At 37.9% G+C, this 26,977-nt stretch overlaps 1 protein-coding gene across 10 annotated transcripts in view; it reads right to left on the minus strand.

The window, feature by feature from the left end:
• LOC5564344 (voltage-dependent calcium channel type A subunit alpha-1) overlaps positions 1-25,086 on the minus strand; it is a 129,697-nt gene extending 104,611 nt beyond the window's left edge. For all 10 annotated transcript variants that reach the window (XM_021848480.1, XM_021848479.1, XM_021848483.1 and 7 more), the window contains exon 1: positions 23,853-25,086. The gene's annotated coding sequence lies outside the window, so the exon portion shown is untranslated. The remainder of the gene's footprint in view (positions 1-23,852) is intronic.
• Between the last annotated feature and the right edge of the window lie 1,891 nt (positions 25,087-26,977).

Here is a 26,977-nt window from a genome sequence, read left to right on the forward strand (position 1 = left end):
GGGATTATAACTTGCAGACCTAGCATTTGTTTATTGATTTCAAGGCAGCGTGGCAGATAATGTCTGAACATGGTTTTCCGGCGAAGGGATAAGGATGGGAACATCTTGACGGACTGACGCGAGGTGATCGAAAGGTGGAAGCAGCACTACGTTGAACACTTGAATGGCGCAGATAGCATAGGCACAGAAGGACAGGCGATAGCTACGTCAGCATAGCGGATAGTGGAAAGCAACCAACTTACAGGATGGAGAAAGTTAAAGATGCCATTCAACAGTTCAAAAACAACAAGGCCGCTGGCAAGGATGGTTCGGAGCCGAACTCATCAAGATGGGCTCGGAAAGGTTGGCCGCTTATCTGCATCGGTTAATAGTCAGAATCTGGGCAACGGAACAGCTACCGGAGGAGTGGAAGCAGAGCGTTATATGCCCTATCTACAAAAAAGGCAACAAACTGGAATGTGAAAATTATCGTGCAATCACTATCATATACACTGCCTACAAAGCGCTATCCCAGCTTCTCTTCCGTCGTCTATCACCTATAGCGAGTTCATGCGAAGTTATCCAGCAGGTTTCATCGACGGCCGCTCGACAACAGACCAGAATCTTTTCGCGACAATTCCTCCAGAAATATCATGAGTACCAGGTCCCTACGCACCATCTGTTCATCGATTTCAAGGCGGCGTACGACAGTATTTTTCGTGTAGAGCTATGGAAGACCATGGACGAGGGAAGCTCACAAGATTGATTAGAGCAACTATGGATTGTGTGCAAAACTGCAAGAAGATCTCTGGCGGGCATGCGACGTGGACTATGCTCGAGGAGGACTTGCCAGCTCTTGGGGTTCTCGATCGCTGAGTGCTAAGGAAGATCTATCTTTGGCGGCGTACAGGAGTACGGTGTGGGCGGCGAAGAATGAACCACGAGCTCGTTCAACTCTACGGTGAACACAAGGCATGTTACAAGAATGCCGGACAACAGCCCTGTAAAGATGGTGTTCGCCTCGAATCCGGTCGGAACAAGAAGGGGGGAGGGTCGCAGCGAGCTAGGTGGATTGAGCGTGGATCGCAGTCGAGGATGGAGAGAGGCCATGAACCGAGTGAAATGGCGAAACATTGTTGGCGAGGATTTAACAAGTTAATTAGCTTGGCTCAGCTTAGCTTAGACTGACTACATATATCAATGGTAGCTATTCCGTGATTGACCGAAGTCAGTGAAGATGCACAAAGAACCAACTAGAAGTTTGGCTGGGATTGGCCATAATTTTCTTCAGTGTGCATAATTCAGTTCTTCTATTCATACAGGGTCAATAACGGCGCCGGCCACGTCCTTGTAGTCAGTTGGGGTTGAAGGAAGGAATGTTAGTGTGTAACCTTTGCTATTTTGAGACCGTGTTTTCCTCTGCATCTCCACAAAGGTTACTGGGAGGGATGTTTGTTAGTGGGGAGGATCGTTGGGTCACAGGATTTACTTTGATAAGCGATTGGACCATGGTAAACGATTATTTGTAAGATATAAATATGCTTTCAAGTATAATGTATTCAAAATTTCCATGTAGAAGAAAATAATGTCGACACTTGAAGTGACGAACCATTCAAAGTTTGTTGAAAAGTAGCTAAACGCAGCATTCGTATAGCTGTCAGGACGAAAGCTCAAGCTTACTCATATAAAAAGAGGAAAAACTTTGGCTGGACCACAGAACACTCTTATGCCGACACTTACAGTGGCAAACCATTCAAAGTTTGTTGAATAAAGTGATCCTTTTGCAAGTCTACACTTATAGAGTCGAACCATTCAAAGTTATTTCCTTATTACAAAAATAGGGGTAAAAGGAAAGGGGTATTGTGAAAAAATATGTAGAATATAAATAATTTATTAATAAGAGTTTATGCCGACACTGTTAATGACGAACCATTTATAGTTTGTTGAAAATCGTAACACAGTTGTAATGATCAAATGTACATGTGCATATTTAACAGATTTGAAATAAAAGCATGAACCGAGCTTACCAATTGATCCTTCTTCCTCAACTGAGCAGCCACAATCCACTTTCAGCTTCATTAAACGCGTACAGACTAACTGAGAAAGAAATCACTCTGGAGACGCGAGAAAAATAACACTTTTGCTTTTCATGCAAAATATCGCACTGAAGATACAAAACAAAAACACGAAAACTTGGGCATCCAAGAAGCACTGCCCGACAAAATGTGCGCAAGCCGAAAGAACGAAAAAAAAACATCATCAACGAAGCATGAAACTGAATCGTTTTCTCGGGCCATATCAAAGAACTCAAAAACAAAAAGTGAACTCGCATCCCAAGCGGGAAAAAACTGGGATTGCTTCGGGCTTTCTCGATGAACCTGGCGAGGTTTTATCAAGTTAATTGATGTTAAACGAAATAAATAATTAAGAAATCTTCAAACATAACAATTTATTTATCTGACATTAATAAAAACGGTTCATACCCAAGCATGCTGAACAAAATATGTCAAGTTTAAAGTTCAATGATTTTTTACACTTATCTAAATATAACTGTGGCTATAGGCTTTCTTGTCCACAGGCGTAACCAAAGATCTCTTGGAAATTTGGAAATAAGCTTTATGTGCATGCAAAGGGTACAAATATGGTTTATACAATTTTGGGGTGCTATTTTGTGAAGCTCTAAGAGCTGAAAATCTTTACTCTAATGAGTTATTTGACAATCTCAAATATTCATTGAACGCAAAACTAGGCGGCAGAACAAAGCTTTGTGAGCCTGTATGGACATTGTGGTTGAGAACTGAAGACCTGTATCCCAAAGAGTTGTTGGATAATCTTGAACAGTCGAACTACTAAAATCTTGGTAGATAATGATTAAATGATAATCTCTCAAACAACCAGAAGCATTAATAATAAGCCCAGCTATCAGCATAAGAAATGCATTAAGGCATTACAATAGCACTACAAATGCAGACACGCCTAACATTAGTTTTTATATCGCTTATTCAAAAACCCTATTACTGCACCATTCGGGGCCCAGATAGCCGTAGCGGTAAACGCGCAGCTATTCAGCAAGACCAAGCTGAGGGTCGTGGGTTTGAAACCTACCGATCGAGGATCTTTTCGGGTTGGAAATTTTCTCGGCTTCCCAGGGCATAAAGTATTATCGTACCTGCCACACGATATACGCATGCAAAAATGGTCATTGGCATAGTAAGCGCTCAGTTAATAACTGTAGAAGTGCTCATAAGAACACTTAGCTGAGAAACAGGCTCTGTCCCAGTGGGGACGTAACTCCAGAAAGAAGAAGAATTACTGCACAATTAATGCTTTTGAGCCTGGTGCGTACAGGCATTAATAAGCACATTATTGGCTCTATATTCGCACAGAGAGCATTATTCAATGCTATCCAGTAATATAAATATAAAGTTAATCGAGATATTGATTTAATTTGCATAAGAGATAAAAGATCTGAAGATAATATCTAAATTTTATTCGTGGAAATTCTGCTCCATAGCAAAGTTTGATGTTTGCAGATCTAACGTAATGCTTGTACATCCAAATCCAAAGTTTTTCATTAGCGTTAATATACAAGTCATTTTTAGTCTATTTGATATCAATCTTAAATATTATATACAACGCGATCTTCAAGGTTATATTTACGTAACACAAGCACCATTTAGGTAATATTATATCTACGTATCTTAAACCCTATAAGTTGATGTCGGTTTCAGTGTACACGTATCTCTCCATATAGGACACTGATACCGCGTATATGGATATCATGCATGATAAAGGTACAATAGGGCGATATTCAAAACTGAAAAAGACAATAGATGGCTCTTTTTCAGTGATAGTAAAAACGAACTTTTGAAGCAAAGAAAGCATCAGAGAAGATTAGCTGAACGCAAAAAGCTATCTACTCACATCGCGTTTGATTTCTAATCACCACTTCTTCGGTCCAGTTTCTTATTTGCAAGTAATTTACGTACACTCCCGTGCATAAGTTTGGGATCACCCCCTAAAAAACATGCAAAAGTGTTCAGTCTATATCTCTGTAATGACACGTCCAATTCAAACTCTCTATGCCGCATTTGAAAGGCAAAGAGTGACTCTTACTTTGTGTTTATTTTTTCAAAAACATTTTTTGAACTTTGTATACTAAATTTTTACTTAAAGTTGTGACATTTTTCAAAAAACACACTGAAAAAACATGGCTAATTTCTTCAGCATTAAATCGACCAAAATTTTAAAACAAGGTGTCGTTATAATCGTAATCTTATATTCTTTGAAGAACACTCACGAAATTTTGGCGGAAAAATCTGGAAAGTATTCAAAACCAATGAAACAATCAGTCAAGTCATCGTACAAAAGTTTGGGTTCACCTGAACTTACTTAAATCTGTGAAATCACAAACCAATCATGCACGCGCCATCATTTGCGCTCAAAAAAGCTTTAAACTATTAAAATTGGTTGAAAAATGGCAGAGATTTTGACGGCTAGTGAGAGAATCTGCATGTTCGAAAGATTGTTGTCGAGACTTTTGTAGCTGGCGACTACTGTTAGCGTTTAAAAACTATGTAAACAGTCGTTACCCTATTGATAATCGAAAACTGGCCTGATAAAGTAGTTTTCTCCCAATACATCTGTGACGCATTCTTATCACAGTTCGCTCATAATTACTTATTGATTACTTATGGAACACTATTTTGGGAGGAACAGCAGTCCAATCGGAAGTCAGAGATGAAGAGACACGACAACATCGATTGTCGACCATGTTCGTCATTTTTTTTATCTTGATTACTGACATTTTTAGCCTTAGGCAAGCTTCTAGACATCAAGAGACCAACTGCCCTTCCGTAGGAAGTCTTCAAAATAATGTTAACATTATACATAAGTTACTATCTGGGAGATAAGATCCGATCACAGATCCTCGGGTTGAAAATTATGAGTTCTAGCTAGTACACCAGTACCGTCTCCTGCAAATCATCTTCTCCGTTACGATGAAATTAGAGGATAATGATGGTAGGATACAGAACCACTTGGGCACTTTCATGATTCACCTTGGCATGAGGATTTTTTCTCGGTCGAATTGTATGAAACTTTGCTATGGGAAGCACTTCAATACAACGCATATTGTGGCCAAAAATGAGCTCTGTAGCTTTCAAAAACCCCCACTGCCGAATTGGATTAAAAGTGCCAAGAATATCATCCGGCTCCTATGTCATCTACTTTTGAAGCAGTCAGTGATTCACTGGCGCTCTCGTAGATGTCAAGGAGTTGAATGATTAGGAAGGTATGATCAAGGGGCCTTCCTTAGCCGAGCGGTTAGAGTCCACGGCTACAAAGCAAAGCTATGCTGACGGTGTCTGAGTTTGATTCACGGTCGGTCCGGGATCTTTTCGTATTGTAAATTTTCTTGACTTCCCTGGGCATAGAGTATCATCGTAGCTGCCACACGATTTACGAATGCGTAAATGGCAAGTTTGGCAAATAAAGCTCTCAGTTAAAAACTGTGGAAGTGTTCATAAGAACACTAAGCTGAGAAGCAGGCTCTGTCCCAGTGAGGACCTAATGCCAGGAGGAAGAAGAAGATATTGATGCAAAAATGCAACAATATTTAATTGGCAAGGCAAGCTCTTAGTTAACAACTGTGAAAATGTTTTACTGGGCACTAAAGTGTACGACGAAGGGGAACTCTAAATGTCTATTGACTCTGAGAAAATGCTAGCAAAAAAAGAGCTCCACGATAGAATACAATAAGTAGGTACATGTAATTCAATCTGGCACGCATCACGCTTGTTTGACCACCGTGTCTATTACCTACCCATCCTAAAACGTTCTCGCAAATCAAGCGCCAAAGGTCAATCCTGATTGCGTGATTAACGGACGGTGCCATGATTCAATCCACATCAGCACGGATGGGTATCTTTTTCTAAGAATCGTCGACCCGTGATTAATATATTTTTGACCTGAACTGGCAAACGTGTTTTCAGGGTACTTTTACAAGTGAATGAGAATCTGTTCATAGGAGAAAAAATGCTTCCAATTTACTTAACCTAACTTAACCTAGATATATAGTTATAGACATATCCAAGCTCTACCCACGATACTCAATCATCTATCAATCGTGAACTAGATGCTGACTTCGCATTTCATACCCAACAACCGACCTAAAGGAATTTGGCGACCACAGTCAGCATTATCACCCTTTTATCCCAGCATTATCGGGAAAGTTAAGTGTTTTTTAAAAACTAATATGTGAACTCCCGTACATTATTATATAACGCATTGATCGTGGCAATAGAAGATTGCAACGATTTTTGTCTAGAATTATTAATAATTTTTCGACATTTGTTACAATGTTTCAACATTAGATATTCTATGTAACTCATTAGTATTTTCCCAGAATGGGAGCTTCAGAATGACTATCAATTTGTGTGATTTGTGCTAACGTAAGAACAACACGACAGCTTTAGAATCATTTTAAAAATTTTGTTTTGAATCCTCTACAAAGCTTTCTTCCTGCTATTACAACAGCTAGTCCATATTTTGTGGGTCTCGTGGCCGTGCGGTTAGTGTGAAGGCATTTAAGCGCATCCTGTCATGGGGTATGGGTTCGATTCCCGCTTCAGCCTTCGAAACTTTTCGTCAGGGATGTTTCGCGGCTGTGCCACTGGAGCATGCTTGTACGCTTTCTAGTGTTAAGTTACAGTCTGTGCAGCTTAATGGTTTAGTGACGCGGATCGCGAATCAGGATTAGTAGTGTTTGATCTATTGATCGTATCGCTTGCCTTTGCGAGAGTAAGCAATGAACACTAGGTTCGGCTTACAATGCGTTTATCGCATAATATCGCAAATCTGGATAGGCGTGAATTTATCATGGATCTCATCACAAACCAAAGGTGACTCCTAGATCTTTATCTTATTCTATTAACCCAATATCCTCCCCTTGACAACTGGTTGACAACCCGAGCAGAAGAAAATAATTACTGAATACCAAATTGAGATATTCCATACCAGATAATTTCCAATACTTACAACCTGAATGAGGTAAGAATGAGCCCTGCATAAGATGTAAAATACCTTAAATAATATCTTATGCATATTCTACAAGCTGATAACTAGATCAGGTATTTTAATACCTTAATAATACTAAATGGATTCATTTAAAATAATATATATAAAAGTGAAATTTTCCAGCAGTCTTCAATAGCTATCGAATACCAAAATGAAGTATTTTTAATTGTTTAAACATTTTTTTTTTTCAAATACCATTATAATACCAAAATGAGGTATTGACAACTGAACAATACCTTATTATGGTATAATATCAATCTATGATACGCATAAGTTATTGCGATTTATTCTTTCCTCCTCGGGAACTGACGCAGAAGTTTCTTTGGTCTCTAGTAACAATAGTTGTCTAACTACCATTCCTTCCCTTCCCCGATGACCGTAAGGACGTGGCCGGCGCCGTCATTGATGTTTAAAATTTGAGCTCTCGATTTTTAAAGACACCGACAATGACACGTCAATGCCTCCAGTGGACGATTGGTCCTTTGAAGGAAGCACCACATTAGACAACAGACTAGCATGCAACGCCCAGTGGCACAGTCGAAATACGTTTCTGACGAAAATTTTGCATTTTAAACTGCCCTACAATAGATCGGATATGCCCCTGCATCTACGCCAGTTCATGCGGGAAGGTATAGGGGTAAGGTAATTTTATGTCAGGCTTGATTTTGGTTAGCAGACTCAAAAGATGGAAGAATGGAAGCGTAGGGAAACGGTTTTTTATTGTCCATCTCTGGTTTAAGAAAATCCCATGAACGGATAGATCGATTGTGATAGATTCAGAGTGGAAGGTTAAAAATTGTACAATCTTATTTCAAAAATAATACTAAAAAAATCAATCTTATTTCAAAACCGAATAAAAATATTGCCGAAGCCTATAGTTATTGATCAATCAGCTGCTTTTCACAATAAGTAAACTTTTTGGAAAGCTATTTCAAGAGAATATTTCATCATTTCACTTTAGTTTACTAGTGTCAAGTTACAGTCTATCAGCTAAATGGCTGAAGACGGTGTCCGTGTCTTTTTAACGAAAATCCTACGTAAATGAACGATTTGGATTTGCACATCAACTTTTAGGCGTTTATGTTTGTGGATTTGATTATTTTTTCAAGCAGAAAGTTTTTTATTAAATTTGAAACTTTTAATCAAATCCGAAGGTTTGTAATCTGGATATGCTGTTTTTTAAACATAGAAGACACGATTACGATTTCTGACTTTTTTTACCCTTTTTTTTATTAATATTTAAACGTTCTCATTTAATCTATAAATGAAGATTTTCCACTTAGCTTATTTTGCTTCGCTGGTTCGTCTTCGTTCTCTTGCAATACACTCAAAATACACCGTATACGAAGGACGACTCAAAAACTAAACGAGGCCCAAACAATCCGATTACACTCCAACAAGGTTTCCGTCTATTATTATGCCCTTAGCCAAAAGCTCCTCTTCTTAAATTTCCCAATTATCTGTGCGATTGAATTGTTCAAGGTGGAATAAACCTCGGAAAGTATCGGCGAAAGCATACACGAGCAAGAGGTTAAACCCATTGTCAGAGTGGTTCTTTTTTTTGTAGCTTATCGTTGTCACTCCCAATGGGGGGCGCCGCACAACGCTGCAGGGGAAGCTGACTAGCGGGGCGCGGATGATGGCAATTGAATACCATCAAATCGAGAGGAAATTGTACCTTTGTGAGAACTCCACCACCGAAAAAAGAGATACGGCTTTACCAGTTGGAATGTGGCGTGCAGGGTTCCCAACAAGCGTAAGAATTATGTCTATTTTTAGACATCCCTTCGGACGGAAGGCACTGTTTCCGATGGATGTTTGTGGCATTCGGCCAACAGAGAAGGACAAATTGCATCTATACCTTAGTTACGTATCTCTAGATGTGATTATCGGTGGAAATGTTTTGGAATCGAGAGCAACCATCGTAGAGACTGGTTTGGCCTACATCGTTCGTGCACAAGCACTTTGAATTAGGACAAGCTGCGAGTGTATATCAAATCTTATCTATCGTTATGTATAAGCTTCTTCCCAGATCTACGTTATAATTGCATCAATGTAGAATCCGCACGAGTGAGTGTCGTGACCGTTATCATTGTGTATATTCCATTCTGGAATTGTTGCGGAAGTCGAGCAACTTCATTCGGTGAGTGAAAGAGAAGATGAGAATCTCAGCATAAGACCGAGTGTATGCTAGGGTTTCTCACCTATACTTCGAAACTGATGAAGTAGAGACATTGTGAACGTGTCCCAAACTGAGTGACTGATTGGTTCCCGCTCAAGCCAATGTGTTTCTTACAGATTTCCGGTCTTGATTCCCAATCCTATGTTATCCGCAATGTAACAAGCATAATCTTCTTCTTTCTGGCGTTACGTCCCCACTGGGACAGAGCCTGCTTCTCAGCTTAGTGTTCTTATGAGCACTTCCACAGTTATTAACTGAGAGCTTACTATGCCATTGACCATTTTTGCATGCGTATATCGTGTAGCAGGTACGATGATACTTTATGCCTTGAGAAGTCGAGAAAATTTCCAACCCGAAAAGATCCTCGACCGTTGGGATTCGAACCCACGACCCTCAGCTTGGTCTTGTTGAACAGCTGCACGTTTACCGCTACGGCTATCTGGGCCCAAGATAGCAATGTAATGGAACGATCTCGAGAATTCAATGAATTTTTCTAATATGTTATTCGATCTGGTGAATACAGTTTTGATCTATTATTGAAATCCAATTGACAATCTCTTTTGTTAACAAAAAAACTGTTTGCAAATTTTAAGAAACTTATTACACTTTATGCGTGTCTCACACAATAGTTTGAAATAATGTACAAATTGAGTGAGTTTAGTTCAGAAAATTATGTTATTTTTGACATACTTTTTTTTTATTATACAGAGTATTCATATATAATCATTCCATTACATATTTGAATCCATCTGTTGTGCATGTTTATCGCATATATGTTTACAAATTATGTATTTTTAAATAATAGCAATTGATCCAGAGAAAGTTTTCATTCACAAGTGTTGCGAAGGTGAAGGTAGAATTGTTAAGATTTTGCTCTGTCATTGCTGACTCGGTAGTTGGAGCATTGTTGGTAGGCAGAAACGAAATAACACTTACTTTGTTAGGTAATGATAGGCAATTTTCGTTCGTTTTTGTTAGATTACGATGTGGCGAACATGTAATCACATAGAGTAATTCAAAAGCCGAAAACATTCCACTTACACTTTGTTCACAAAGCATGCCGCGTTCAGTGCGCATCGTACCTTCGTGCTGTGCGTACACGAATTCTCTCTGCTTTTGGAAGTTTTTTAAAAACTTCCTAAAGCAATAAAACAGTACTTTTCAGTGCTAAAAACAGTACTTTTCAGTGCTAAAATTAAAAACGGTATTTTGCAGTGCTACTAAAACAGTACTTTTCAGAACTATTTTTTTCTACTATTGATCCCTTTACGATTCTTGTTTGGACCCGTGCCTTCGATTTTTCGTTGGACCCGTTGGCGAAAGCTAGCGGTGGTAATCCTTCTTGGGGAAAAAACCTCTTATGAGGTCTCGTCTTCTTTCATTTATTCATTAAATATGGTTGCAACTACAAACAAAAGGAAGGGTGAATCTCTGAATTCACAACTTCCTTCCAAAAAATTGGGATTTAATTTGTCACTAAACGTGGCAAGAATGGAAAAAAGGACGTTTCCCCGGAATGCGAACTTTCTTCCAAGGATGAAATGAATAATTGTATCGAAATGAGCAATCAATTCAAATTTTCCGAACACCAAATCGAAGCAGCCTCTAGCCCAGGCTCTTTGATTCAAGTGAGGAAGCAAAGAGTGCCGCCTATCGTGGTCAGTTGTTCCGAATTTGGGGGATTTAGGCAGGAGATCTTGAACTCCATAGGGGAATCAAGGTTTCCTTCCAAATCGCAAAGAAAGGAGACTGTCGCGTTTTGCCGGAAAATCTTAAATATCGCGAACTTCTTCTCAAACATCTTGAAGAGAAGAAGCACATCAAACTGAACATTTGTTCAATGTTGTCTTGAAAGGTCTCTCAAGTGACTATAAGTCACCTGAAGAAATCAAAAATGGAATAAATGATTTACTTGGATTTTCCCCAGTCCAAGTAATCATTATGAAAAAGAGAACCTAATCTGGCATTGTTCGGTTATTGCTTTCTCAAGAATATTAATTAGTTCACTGTAACAAAATAGATATAAATAATATTGAAGCTTTAGAAAAAGCTAGACTTATGTTCGATTTCTGTGTGACATGGGAACATTTCCAGAAACCTGGAGGAAATTACCAGAACCCCACTCAGTGCCGTCGGTACCAAATGTGGGGTCATGGTACAAAAAATTGCCGCATGTATTCAAAATGCATGATTTTCGGAGGTTCTTCTCACGCTAAGGACGTCTGTCCAGTGAAGTAAGATACCACCAAGTTTACATGCTCTAAATTCGGGGAAAATCATAAGTCAATTTTTTGGGATTGCCTTTCGCGTGTGCGAGTCATCGAGGCTCGTGCCAGGCAGATGAACAGTAATATCCGTTACGATAACGGTCGTTTCCGGAATTTGCCTGGTAGAGTGTCGAGCAATGCTCATTCTTCAGTTAACGATCGCTTGATTAGGAATCATACCCATCAGGTAGATCATAATCATGCTCATTCACAAACTAATTTTAATCCGTCGGGTAGCCGTTCGAATCTTTCAATTTCGAATGTATCTACCAAAGGAAAATCCTTTGCCGATATCGTTGCAGGTTATTTGAATTCCTCCCCTATTCATACTATGAGTACCCATTCTAATTGTTTCTAATCAAATGGAAAAAAAAACCCTGCTGCCATAGGAAGCTTCTACTCCGCCTCTTCTTCAACCGAAAATTCTAACGGGAAAATATTAGATAATGTACCCACTTCAGGCCCAAATAGCAGTAGCGGTAAACGGGCAGCTATTCAGCATGACCATGCTGAGGGACGTGGGTTCGAATCCCGCTGGTCGAGGATCTTTTCGTGAAGGAAATTTTCTCGATTCCCAGGGCATAGAGTATCTTCGTACCTGCCACACGATATACACATGCAAAAATGGTCAATCGGCATAGAAAGCTCTCAGTTAATAACTGTGGAAGAGCTCATTAGAACACTAATCTGAGAAGCAGGCTTTGTCCCAGTTGGGACGTAACGCCAGGAAGAAGAAGAAGAACCCACTTCAAGTGATATGTCTTCCTCTGATTTTAGTTTTCTTACTGAATAATTAAATCTAATGATTGATGTACTGTTCAAAGCCACCACTATGACTGAAGCAGTCCAAGTTGGTTTAAAATTTACTAATCAAATTGTTATTGGATCACGTTTTTCTAATGGATTCAATAAACAATAATTTAAATATTTTAAATTGGAATGCTCGTTTTTTGAATGGTATAGAGGACGAGATGTTTAATTTTCTAACAGTTAATAACATACATATAGCAGTTATTATTGCAACTTATTTAAAACCTGAATCCAAACTCAAAAGAGATCCTAATTTTATTGTTTATTGTAATGATCGACTTGATGGAGCATGTGGCGGAGTTGCAATGATCATTCATTGGTGTATAAAACATCAAGTGTTTTCGTCATTTGAAACTAAAGTTTATGAAACTTTAGGTGTTTCTGTTAAAACACAGCTTGGTAAATATACTTTCATAACTGCCTATTTGCCTTTTCAATGCTCTGGACAGCAAGTTAATTTGCTCCAAACTGACTTGCGAAAATTGACTCGCAATAAGTCAACATTTATTGTCATTGCTGACTTTCTTCAGGATACTTCTCAACTCAATACCCTGATAGCCCTTCGTGTTTTTCCTCTTCTAGTAATCCATCTACGATTGATTTGGTCTTAACTGACTCTAGTCAACTTTGCAGCCAATTAGTTACACATGCTGATTTTTATCCTGATCATGTCGCTGTTTCGTTTCAAATATCTCATGAAGCGATTCTCAATCCTATCAGCTCCACTTTCAATTATTTTCAAGCCGACTGCACAGTGGGACGGATTGAGGTTTTAGGAGGAAAGATGGAACTCACGCCTTCAATTGTGATTTTACGTAAAAATAATGTTCTACAAAGTTGTTTCTAATATAAAAACAATTTTTTTGGTCGGAACGAAAATTAGGGTGGCCCTATGTTAAAAAAGATAACCATCAAAACTTTTTTAATTTACGGAATATTGATATAGTTTGTTCTACTAAGTTGAAGATCGAAACATTTCAAGCTGATTTGATAAAAAAAGTTTTTTCCTAGCTCAAAAATTGACCGTTTTAGAGCATTTTTCGCTATTGATGTAGGGTGGCCCATCAAAAAATGTTTTTATTGTGTTTAATTTTTATTATTTCAAGTTTCTTAGTAAAATTGTCTTCCCATTACTTTCAAGACTAATTGAAACGCAAACATAAAAGATATAGCTAATGGAAAAAAATGGATACAAGAGTCTTTTCGTAATGAAAATTTAATTTACTTCCTTCGACATAAAGTATCATCGATACTAATACATACGATATACGAATGCAAAATGAAAAATATGACAAAGAAAGCTCTCAGTTAATAACTGTGGAAGTGCTCCTAACAGCAATAACCTGAGAAGTATGATCTGTTCCAGTAGGGACGCGATGCCAAAAAAAAAAAGAATATTGATACAATTTTTTCTGATGATAAGTTGAAGACTTTTTGATAACCAAAAAAAAACATGTTTATATGTTTGTATAGTTGGGAAAACAAAATAAATTGTGTTGACATGACGATAGTGTTTGTCAGCTTAAAAATGTGAATAATCGTATTATACTTCGGCGGATCTGTTTGCTAATGATATGACTGGTTCATATATTAGTAACCATTACTAACAGATTTTTGAAGGAACTCCCAAATTTACTATAATGTTCAATTTTCAGGCATGGCTATCTCTAAATTATAGCCTTAATTAATCAAAGCATTCAAACATGATTAAATAATGCATATAGTTATTCTTCTTAATCTAACCTTGAAAGTCAGCGTCATAATCAGAAATCGTACTCTAGTAATATACCGTTCCAGATACGATATATCTCCTACGCTGGACAAATTACTAGTAATTGAGCATTCGTTACTTCCAATCAGAATGTTTCCCAAAGGGCCCGGCAAATCCCAGAACAGAAGTATTCGGAAGTTTGGGATGAGCCATGTCAGGAAATTCAACCGTGAGGTAAATTTAGAAGATATTTTCAAAAAACTTTTCTCCTTATTTATATTGCTGAGCTCCTTTGACTCTTTTCGGAAGTACGTATATAAGAATATGAATTAAGTTAGTTTTTTTATTTCGATTTAAAGTTGAAAGATAATAATCGTCATGCAAAAATAAAAATCTTTTTTTGCCCCAACTACATTTACATGAAAAAAAAAACGTTTGTTTTTCATGAAAAATGTTTATAACTATTCACCGACAAAATTGTATAGGCCTTAAAATATGCGTCTCAATCGTCTAAAGATGAAGGAATGACAACTTTGATGAGATATCTAAAAATAAAAAAAAAATATAATACAAAAACCTATTTTTGAAGGGCCACCCTACATCAATAGCGAAAAATGCTCTAAAACGGTCAATTTTTGAGCTAGGAAAAAACTTTTTATCAAATCAGCTTAAAATTCTCCGATCTTCAACTTTGTTGAACAAGCTATGTCAATATTCCTTAAAATAAAAAAGTTTTAATGGTTATCTTTTTTTACACAGGGCCACCCTAATTTTCGTTCCGACCAAAAAAATTGTTTTTATATTAGAAACAACTTTGTAGAACATCATTTTACGAAAAATTGCAATTGAAGGCGTGAGTTCCATCTTTCCTCCTAAAACCCCTATCCGTCCCACTGTGGACTGGAATATATATGAAACTTATGTTGACTCTAGTCTTGATGTTAAAATTTGTTTTACAAACAACACTTGATATTGACAATGCTCTTGAAACTTTAACAAATTCTATTGTTGAAGCCAGGAGCATTGCAATTCCAAAATGTGAAAATTTCAATTCGTGATTCATAAACTCTTGATCCGTCTTAAACACGTGAGGAGAAGGCACTTTCAACGCACTCGCGATCCTGCTATCAATGTTATATGGCAGAATTTGCAGAAAGAAATCAAGAAACGTTTTTCACAATTTTTCCAATAAATCTGAAGGCTATTCTACTGGTTTTGCTCTTCTAGACATAGGAAAAGTATTTGACAGTTTTTGGCATGAAAGCTTGATTGTAAAAATAAAAAACTTTAATTTTCCAACACACATTGTTATAATAATCCAAAGTTATCTGTCAAATCGTACACTTCAGGTTAAGTATCAAAACTCCATATCTGAAATACTTCGTGTAAAAGCTGGTGTTCCTCAAGCCAGAATTTTTATACCAATATTACACAATATTTTCTAATCTGACTTACCTGAGTTACCACAGGGATGTCAAAAATCCTTGTTTGCGGATAACACAAGCCTTTCCACCAATGAACGAAGCTTGCGTGTCATCTGTAGTCGATTGCAAAATAGTTTGAATATTTTTTCTTCATACTTGTAAGAATGGAAGATATCTCCATAACAAAATTCAACTAATAATATTCCCACATAAACCAAAAGCTCTTTATTTGAAACCTTCAAGTAGACATGTTGGGGCCCAGATAGCCGTAGCGGTAAACGCACAGCTATTCAGCAAGACCAAGCTGAGGGTCGTGGGTTTGAATCCCACCAGTTGAGGATCTTTTCGGGCTGGAAATTTTCTCAACTTCCCAGGGCATAGAGTATCTTCGTACCTGCCACACGATATACACATGCAAAAATGGTTATTGGCAAAGTAAGCTCTCAGTTAATAACTGTGGAAGTGCTCACAGTGGGGACGTAGCGCCAAAAAGAAGAAGAAGTAGACATATTGTCATGTTAAGAGGAGTTCCAATAAATTGGTCAGATGAAGTTAAGTATCTAGGGCTCATGCTAGATAAAAATATAACTCTCAAAAATTACATTGAGATCATTGAGGCTAAATACAACACGTTTATAAATTGTCCTTATCCACTCATTAACAGAAATTTAAAACTTTTCACTAGAGCTCTTTAAAAAAAGGAAAACTATCAAGGTCATTACCCAAATTCATTGACTATGCACCGCAACCCAATTATCCATCTTTCCATCCGCAACATTATCGCTTGATTAGATCTCGAAGCTCAACGTACGCTATACACCTCCTTACACGTGCGCAACAGATAATCGCTGACCTGCAGATGCTTTATTGGTGTTAATGATACGGAACCGATCCACAGGATACAACGGGTGAAACCCCCCGATTGGGGACCCATTAATCATCTGGTCCCTTTAGCGCAGAGCTTCGTTAACGTTTCAAGTTTCCTCTAGTATCGTGTGTGGTATGTTCCACCAACCAATAATGGCACATACCGTCAAAGTGGGTAGCTTTCTACATTTTTCAACTTCAAAGTACTATAGACGATAGTGCAACGCTTTAAGGAAAAATGCATCGAAGCCAAACCTCGAATTTTCAAGAGCACAAATCTAGAGAACCTGACAACCGTTCGTGCTGAAAATCTAATCGATTGGTCACCACCAGCAAGTGACCAGTGAGTAGCATTTTCAGCACAAACGGTTGACTGGTTCTCTAGATTTGTACTCTTGAAAATTCGAGGTTTGGTTTCAATGCATCATCACGTTAAATGAATAGAAAGCAAATGCAAAAAATAGGAAGCATTCGAACGCTTTGCCCTCTCTCGCACTTGTTTGGAACTATTCAACAAGAAATCGTTTGCAAATCAACCCATTAGAATCGCACATTTCGACTCAATGCGCCACACTTCTTGATGTATTCGGTCTGAGCGGTTTAAATCAAATCAATGGAATTGTTAATCAAAATGGGCGGATTCTTGATTTAGCCCTGGTCACTGATTCTATAATAAACCAATGTGAATTATTAGAGGCAGTTGAACCTTTAGTTCATCTTGATGCTGACCATCCTGTGTTTACCGTGGAAGTAAAAATTCCGTCTCGTTTGATTCTTGAAGATATGTCAAACGAATGTGGTTTGAATTTGAGAAAGGCCGATTTCATTGGTCTGAACGAAGCCCTCGGAGAAATTGACTGGACCATTATAGAATCTACCCCGAACTAAGACGACGCCGTGAACCTCTTTAATCACCTGATTACAAGGACAATGTCCGATTACGTTCCTGTTCGTAGACCTGCTCCCAAGCCTCCCTGGACTAAAGCTCGCTTGAAGAAGCTTAAACGAATTAGGTCAAATTTTTTACAGAAGTTCTGCAGAACTAGATGCCAACATGTCAAACAACAATTTGATCATGCGAGCAACAACTACCGGCTATATAGCAGATTTTTATACCAAGAATATACCTTGAACATGCAGGAAAACCTGCGTTGAAATATATAATTGATGTTTCTTGGCCGCAATTGATTTTCATCATCATTGATGGACATCTTCCAAATTTGAGCATAAACCTTGCTCAAATTATAAAAAAATCTTCATTTATTTAGTTAACATCTAAACAGGTCACTAAATCAACAATATCACGGCACAATACTCGGTCCGTGGCCGCATCTTTCCATCCTCGCTTCTACCCCACGCTCGCCAAATCGATACACACTTGATCCGCCCACCTAGCTCGCGGCGCACTACGCCTTCTTGTACCAACCGGATCCGAAGCGAACAGGTTGCTGTCCGGCATTCATGCAACAATGCAACATGCCATGCCCATCGTTCATCCTTCGACGAAACACACCGTTTTCTTGCATACCGCCAAAGATCGTCTTAAGCCCTCGACGTTCGAAAACTCCAAGTGCTTGCAAGTCCTCATCGAGCATCGTCTACGTTTCATGCCCGTAGACGATTACCGGCCTTATGAGCGTTTCGTACATGGTACACTTGGTGCGGATGTGAATATATTTTGATCGCAGCTTCTTGAGGATGCCAGAAAATGTATTGTTTGAATAATAAGATTTAATACTTTTCAAATGCTTTGCACTACATAAATGAGATACAAAAGTTTTTTTTTTCGATACACAGTCGAATAACGTTGTTTTTTAGTTTTTACCGTCAACTCTTCATAACTCGATATTGAATTGACCACTTAGTAATGAAGTTTTCGAGTTGCAGAACAAAACTAAATCAGTGCAACGATGTTACGTTGTGTTGTAACAGAGTATTCCATAGGTTGCATACTGAAAACTGTCACATTAAATACTTTACTCCGCTTGTTCCAATTACTTATAAAAAACTATTTTGGATGAAATAACTGTTCAATCGAAAGCCAGAGAAATAAGGACATGACAATTTCCATTGCCGGCCACGCCCATTTTCTCCATTACGAGGAAAGGGAAGATTATGATGATATGACATCTACCCAAATGCACATTGGGCCAGACCGCAAAATTAGGAGGAAAAACATATTTTGATTATGAAGATGATTTTTTAGAACAAAAGTATCTTGACAAAACTGTTACATATGATGAGGACTACATTTTGACATCAAGTGACATTAAGGTGGTCCAACAATACACGGAATTATTTTTGCCAACTTTTATGATTTTGAAGTTAGCGCTTTGAAGTGTTCCAGGACGTTGTTCTTTGTCTAATTTTGAGCAAGCCGAAGGCGCCAACCTTATAAGTCTACTGTAGTCCTTGCTATGACGTTTTCAATGATGCAGGGTAGGGTAGTCCATGAAAAATTGATATTTTGCCCATAACTTTATTATTTAAATTTTTATAAAAATTACGTCTTCTACAAAGTTTTGGAACTAGTTGAAACGCACATTTCGGTGAAAGAATTATGTGATAATATTTATTCGTTTATGAGATATGCCATTTTTATTCAAAAAATCATATTTGCAAACATCAATATCTTAAAAAGGGGCAAAAACGGGGATGCAATTTGTGCAGTATCTTAAAGGTATAACTTAGAGGTATTAATGGTATATTGTATCTCTAGAGAATATTGGAGGATTTACAGTAAAATTATGAACGAATGAATAGAATCACTTAATTCTTTCACCAAAAGGTGCCTTTCAAATCCTAAAACTTTGTAGAAGACGTAATTTTGTTAGAATTTGAAATAAAAAAGTGGTGGACAAAATATATTTTTTCATGGATTACCCTACCCTGCATCATTGAAAACGTCATAGCAAGAGCTACAATAGACTTACAAGATTGGCATCTTCGGCAAATCTGTTTAAAATTAAACAAAAAACAACATCCTAGAACACTTCAAAGTGCCAACTTTAAAATCATAAAACTTTACAAAAATATTTCCGTTTTTGTTGGACCACCCTAATGTCACTTGATGAATCAAGATTTACAGAAAATAGACAGTTGTTACAAGTAAGGTTTTTGTATTTTTTGTCAAACCAAATTGAGTGTAATTAAAAAGCTGGTTTCTAAATATATGTGTTTAATGGATTAATTGAATCCAAACCAATTCAAGTCGTCGCTATAAATATTGATTTTCAAAAATAGGGTATTTTAAGTGAAATAATTTTTTAAGTGGTATTAAAAAAATTTCGGTTTGTGCTATACCATATTTACAAGCCTTTTATATTCAAATTTAAGAAAAAAAATCACTACATGTCATCGTTGTACTACTTGTTAAACGTGAAGTTTATTTCATGAATATAAGACATATTAGGGATATTAATTGCCCCTAGTATAAGATTCACAATAAGCGAGTGATATGACTGGATTTAATTTGTTGGTAGTGCCAATACAAAGAAATTTAATGTCACTCCATGCGCTTGTCTTCCAGGCACAGGAATGTCCACCATGTGTCCTAACTAAAGAGCTTTGGTTTAAGCGCCATTGCTCTCTCTCTTTGAAACGAGGAAACAAATTGACCCCTGAAACAGCCCTAATTTCATTGAAAATAAAATAGTCTGTGATGCAGAAATACTCCTGATACTATTGAAAATAAGTAATTAGAATCAAAATAATCCGTGAAATGCAATATTTGCTATGGTTCTCAAACTCGATGTTGAGATACGAAATATCGAGTAAGGGAGGGTTGACTGTATTGATTTTACGAGACTATAGATAATTTTGAGAACTTTTTAAGCTAAAGAGGCTGTTGCAAGTTATCCCGTATGAACAGTTTTGATTTATCTATGTTTTATTGTTAGGTACTTGGAACTTTTATCAGACATTGAAAACTAATCAATACTGTAACTTTAAGTAAATACGTTTACCTTTACATATTTACCGTTAGAATTGAACGGAGAACGATGTAAATGCCTTTCTTACGATAAAACAGGAAACAAGTAATTGACTTCCAGCTAAAGCATAATATGTTTAACAATATCCATATTTGTAACTTGAATTTGACTTTTTTTACTCAAATCAGCTAGTCAAAATTAGGCTATACTAACATATACGTAGGTCAGAAGATAGTTTTCGTTTGATAACAGCGATAAAATCTAACTCGGTGCAATTTTTTACCCAGCTTTCAAAGTCTCATTAGTGGGTTGAAGCAACTAAATTTAGGCAAATCCAAAAAAATCCAAATTTAGCTTATTTTACTGATTTTTATCGCTGAGTCGACTAATCTCTCTCTCTGACAACATTTCTCTTGCGATAGAGGCAGAACAACACAACTGCGGGTAAAATACGAAATACGTGTTACTCAAATTTGGGTAATTCAATGACCCAGGGATTTTTAGAGATTGTGAGTTGCGGTGCACTTTTAATAATAAAATTGTTGCGCGAAGCAATTATTTAATTTTGGGATTCTTTTTGAAATCCGGAATTTTTGACAGCCTCAAATTTATTCAAATATTACAGAATGAAATTGTTGGCAACATGTTTATACATTTTCAATTTTTCATTCGAACCTAGATTCAAACATTTAATTCAAATTTGAAGGAATAATTCTTTTTTTTTTCTGATTAAGCAAGCTGATCCATTTGAGGTTTGAATTGAGATTTTTTTGCATACCATATTTTTTGTCTCCAGTGAAGTTTGGATAGCTGAATCAGCAGCCGTTCTTAGAAAAGTTCTAGCATCTCAAACACAAATGGGCTACAGGACGTCAAAGTTGTATAAAATACTGATAATATAAATAAAATTTAAACTATAATTTGTTGAGCTTTTTGTTAATTCAATCAACTTAGCATGCAAAATTAAATTAAATATTTTGTATGAGACTTATTTTGATTTAAATTTCACGATTTAAGCGAAGTATGCACTTCAACAGAAAAGTAATCGCCTATCTCGATGCGTGGGAAATTTCTTGCAAGAAATGCTCAAGAAAAGCATTTTTCTTTGATCACAGTACGCAGTTGAAAAGAAATGTCCATTCAAATGGAGCTCACTGTAGAAAATATCTTGACCATTTCTTGGGCAGAAATTTTTACTTTTCTTGAGCGGAACAGCATACCTAGCTTTAATGTTGATTTAATCGTATTTTTGAACATGCTTGCATCCTCCACACAAAACACGTTATTTTTTCACATAGCCAGATATTTTTCCAAATCAAAAAGTACATTTTATATTACGAAAGTATTACAAATTTCGATCATTCGTATTCTCTAGCACTCAAAAACTGGTTTCTATAGCGAATTGATCACATGAATCAATGCATACAATGTGGAAAACTTGCATGCATGTTGATTGAAAGAGATGAATAATGTATTTTACCAGCAATATACCAGACTTGCTGTGACATTTTAAAAAAAGTAAATGGATTCAGCGACTTCAAATGAAGTGCACAGCTCTGCTTGAGACAAAAACCTTTTCCGCGGTGTAATAAGCACCCTGTATTTAAATTATTCAATCAAATTATAGTTGGAAGTACAATAATATTATTGAATGATAAAATTTTAAACGAACGACGTTTACTTTGTATATAAATTTTGGCTTGTGCATTCTACCCCACTGGGTTGCTTACTTTGCCGCGCCTACAATCCTCGGTTAACCCCTTTACCGGCAGCTTCATTTTTTACCGCAATAAAAATATTTATACCTTGATAACTTTTTCTGTTTTTCCATATTTTTGCACAATTTTTTCACATGTTCTCAAAAAACTCTTTTAATTTAAGAATCTTTGACTATATCTTTCATTAGTGATCTGGTTTAAGATTTAAGATATTCCGATGTTCCTTGGGGGACTAACATTCTCCATATAAAATGTCTTTGGCAGCCATTTTGTTTTACGTCAATTTATCAAAAAATAAAATGTGAGCTTTACAATGCTAGGTGATAAAAAGCTACACTTAACAAATCATACAAATCGGTTAAGTATTTTTGGAGATATCTGAAAATTACGATATGATGTATTTGGAAGTTTTTAAGATCTTTATTTGACCAGCGTTGTACCAAAAACCTAAATGCACATTGCTAAAAGACGGCTGTACCAAATTGCCTATTTATTCACAACACACTCTTATCAATATTTTGTTTCAAAGAGTGAATATCCGAATACGCTAAAAATTCTGTAGCCTGAGATACTTACGTGGGTTATAACTACGCGTCGGTCCCCCAAGGAATTTCGGAATATGTCAGGAACCAGTTGACCAATGATCAGTATCGATACAGACTCTAAAACTAGAAGAATTTTTTGAGAACATTTGAAAAAGTCTGAAAAAATATCGAGAAACAATAAAGTTATCGAGGTTTGAATGAAGCTGCCGGTAAAGGGGTTAAAGATAATACAAGTTTCAACAAATGTGAGATTTCATAATGTAAACCAACATTTTTGAAATAAATGCTAATTTTCTTCTTATCATTATTTCTTTGACTTTCTTAATATGTTTCGTCACTTCCCATGCCGTTAATCCTATAACATCCCCCATCTTCTACTATGAAACTATACCACCCTCCTTATAACTTGTATGCAAGCCATCTTGGATGCAAACATTACATATAGAGCGATAGATTATTAAAGGTATAAAGGGATATAGGGACAGATAGATCGATAAGCACACATGACAACAGATCATCGCTTTTATATTATAATCATTACGTTTCTGATTTTTTTATTATTCGTCTTCGTCTTATCCCTCGCCTTTCAACAATTTACACCCGATTCTGATTTTGCACGCATTTTTTTTTTACACGGCCGTGCAAAAAAAGTTTCCATACATTTTTCCCGCCAAAACCTTATTTTTGCATGAAACGTCGAGAAATGGTGTTACTTTTTTGCACGGTTTTCGAAGTTTTGAACTAAAAACTTTTTTTGCACGGTACGCATCCCTCGTGCAAAATCAGAATCGGGTGTTATTACATATCGCCTATAGGTATACTACCCGGTTTCAACTTGTATGCAAGTTCTACCACTTTTTTTGCAAGCATTACATATAGATGAATAGCTATCAGTCACGTTTTCAAAACCACTCCTATCTAGAGATCTAAAAAGTGCTTTGACCAGGAAATTTGATGGATCGGTCACAACAGGTCACAACCAGTGAATAATCAACTGTTCATAATTTCTGCGTATACAATTCATTTGTTTTCCAACATTTTGCTCTTGAAAATTAAAAGCTTGTGAATAAATTGTCAGGCAAAAATTTGAAATATTAAAGAGCATCTGTAGGCACTTTCAAAAGCATAACAGAGCCTTAGTGCTCTGGGGAGCACGATGTGAAAACTGCTGCATAGTCGAAACAATATACCACGAAGAATCTTAATATTACAAAAAATATTGATTAGTATCGTGTCTATACGCTGAAGGTTTCTCTGCTATTGCAAGTCACCCTATCTAACGGTACTCTCTGACAAGCCCTCCCCAGCCATTTGGAAAAAAGTGTGATTGAAGCAGTTACCTTAAACCAGATCCACATTCATCTATCAACGGACGAAAAAGGAAGCTGTTGGCCGCTCGTCGCCGTATCCAGAGCCGCTGCTACTGCCTTCGATATTGTTGATTCCCAGCACGATGAGAGTTACTCTTCGACGTTCCACCGGACTAATGTGATCCATAACTGATTGTAGCAACGGTGGTGGCGAGGTTGGATGCTGTCATAACGATTATTATACCCATCGACCCCAGCAATCTCGAATTCCACACGTTTCCGAATGCCTTCAGGCTATGCTGCAGCTGTGGTCATCCAGTGTCGGAATTATCCTCTTTCGCTGGCAAGCAGCCAACTAAAATTAATTTTTAATCCTTTTCTCGCTCCTCTAAGGGTACTGCTTCCTTCTGGTGCCACTTTTTCTTCTCTCCTTGATTGGATATCCTTCCCCCACCCAAGAGCTCTTCCCACCCTCTTCACACGATTGCTCCTATTTTATTACCACATAACCTTTCTGCTCTCGTGCTCTTTCAAGCCTTGGTCTGCCTTCGCCTTCGCTTTAATACCCAAACAGCACTGTGCTCAACTCAAACGGAAAGGACTTGGCCAGCACGGCAGCATTCACTTATTTTGTAGGACACACTCACTCACACCGACGCAATTGCCGTAATACAACACCAACCAGCCAGGCTCACGTACAGACACACTACCGTTGTGCGGGGAATGGGAAAATTGTTTGAAAATTGGATAATTTTCCCAGGATCCTTTTTCGACTAGAACCAGCAGATCCGTTTCATACTTTTTCCATCTTCCTGGCGTTGATTCCACGCAAGTAAAGCCAACTCTGTAGCACGCAACTGATTACGACCCGTTAATCTCCACCAAAAACCTCATCAAACCACCTCAAATCCCTGGAAGAATTTTTCTTCACCACTTCACCATTCTGAAGGATCCTAGCGCTTTTTTCCACGTTCTGCAGATCCTTCCGAAACTAGTTTTCTTTTCCACGGAAATTCTCGTTTTCCACCCGTTCGCACACGTTCTACTCGATCACGATCGATTCCTATCCACGTTCGATCCCGTTTTGCACAATTTTCCTCCACATTTCAGTCGAACAAACTGGGGCAGGAAAATTTTTCTTCACCTAGCACTGCTGCAGGATCGACCGTCCCGAGTAAAATCAATTCTGCATTTTCCGATGTGTGCCGTCGTGTTCCTACTTGCTGCCGTTCTGGTTTCTGGCACTCGCGCTCTCTGCCGTCTGACTGGGGCTTTCCTTGTCACTGCGGGACAGAAAAGTGTGAGAATTTTCCATCGAGCACACGTGTCTCCGTGAGCGCGAATAGGACGACCATAGAGAAGGACGAGTGCTGCTGATGGAGTGCACCCACACACATATTGGCCGCTCGAGCAGCAGCAGTCGGAGCTATGCTGCACACCGTGATTCGTTGTGGGGTAGTACCTATCCAATAATGGTATGCGATATTTGAAATGGTTCCGTCAAATAACTTTCGAAATGAAGTAGGTATCCAAAAATTTTATGAAATAGTGGAATTTTTTTCTTTATTTCCGGTTTTGTTTCGTTTTGTAAAATTGGCACCAGAGACACTTTCCCCGCCAATTGGAAGATTTGTGCTATCGCTATTTCATCATCTATCCGATGGGAGAGGAATACGCATGAGCGTAAAGAGAGCCTTTAACTCATTACCATAGCGGGTTAAACATAACATTATGTCCTGTAGATTCAGGCTTCTGAAATCAGTTTCGCTCAATAAGTGTTTACCAGGTAATCGGAATTGCAGTTGCACGAAAACTTGATAGTTACATATCAGGTTCCATAGCTACATATACGAAGTTCCATAATCGGAATCACAGCTATCACACACCATCGAGCCAGCTCGCTGAATATTTGCCATGTTAGTTGAGTCGGCTGAGGCCAGTCAACGCTCTGACCAAGATATTGCAATTTTGCTTTGATAGATTTTTTAAATACCTCACCATTCTAGGAGATGGCTCAGTAATGTACAATTTTGTTTGACGACACGACTCCAAACTATTCCACATATTGCATATTGCTTGTGATGAGTAGCCGCTTCGAAATCGGAACTGCTGGCTCAGAGTCAATGAAGTCCTGCAACACTCCTTTGCGAGCTAGCTCATCAGCCAGTTCATATCCAGCGATAGAAGAGTGGCCAGATAAGCATACAAGGTTTACAGAGTTGACTGATTTCAGTTCCTCATTTGAGTTCAACATGCGCTTCTTGACATTACGTTCTCACTGAGATAGATCCTGTTTCTCAGCCTAGTGCTCAATGAGCATAGTTATTAACTGAGAACTTGCTATGCCAAAGTTGCCATTTTTCACATTCGTATATCGTATTCGAAGGTAAAGTTATGGCAATGTTCGGATATTGTTAGTGATCGTGCAGTCTCTGTGATTCAATGAAGATATTTTACGATCTATTATTTATTTATTTGGTTTTACATCAATTAGCTTGATGAAACCTTGCCAACAATATTTTGCCAGTTCACTCGGTTCATGGCTGCTTCTCTCCATCCTCGACTGCGTCCCACGCTCTTCAGGTCCTGGTGCTCCTGGTCAATCCACCTAGCTCGCTGCGCCCCACGTTTTCTTGTTCCGACCGCATTCGTAACGAACACCATCTTTACAGGGCTGTTGTCCGGCATTCTTGCAAAATGCCCTGCCTAGCATATCCTTCCTGTTTAAGCTACCTTCAGGTTACTGGGTTCGCCGTAGAGTTGAGCGAGCTCGTGGTTCATTCTTCGCCGCCACACGCCGTTTTCTTGTACGCCGCCGAAGATCGTCCTTAGCACTCGGCGTTCGAAAACCCCATCCGATTATATACAACTATTCTCTGTCTGGCCAAACACTAAATCGTTCGAATGAAGTCAGAGACCTTGGAGTAATATTGGACTAGGAGCTTAATTTTAGACCACATTTGGAGAGTGTCATTTCCAAGGCAAACAAACAACTTGGATTTATTTTCAAAATCGCTGATGGATTCCGTGCTCCGTTATGTTTAAAGCCACTATATTGTGCTCTAGTGCGTTCCATCTTAGAGTCTGCGATGTTGGTATGGTGTCCTTACAACAGGAATTGGATAGACCGTAATGAAGCTTTGCAGTGGAGGTTC

This window comes from Aedes aegypti, chromosome 3 (genome assembly GCF_002204515.2).
Source record: "Aedes aegypti strain LVP_AGWG chromosome 3, AaegL5.0 Primary Assembly, whole genome shotgun sequence".
Lineage (NCBI taxonomy): Eukaryota > Metazoa > Arthropoda > Insecta > Diptera > Culicidae > Aedes > Aedes aegypti.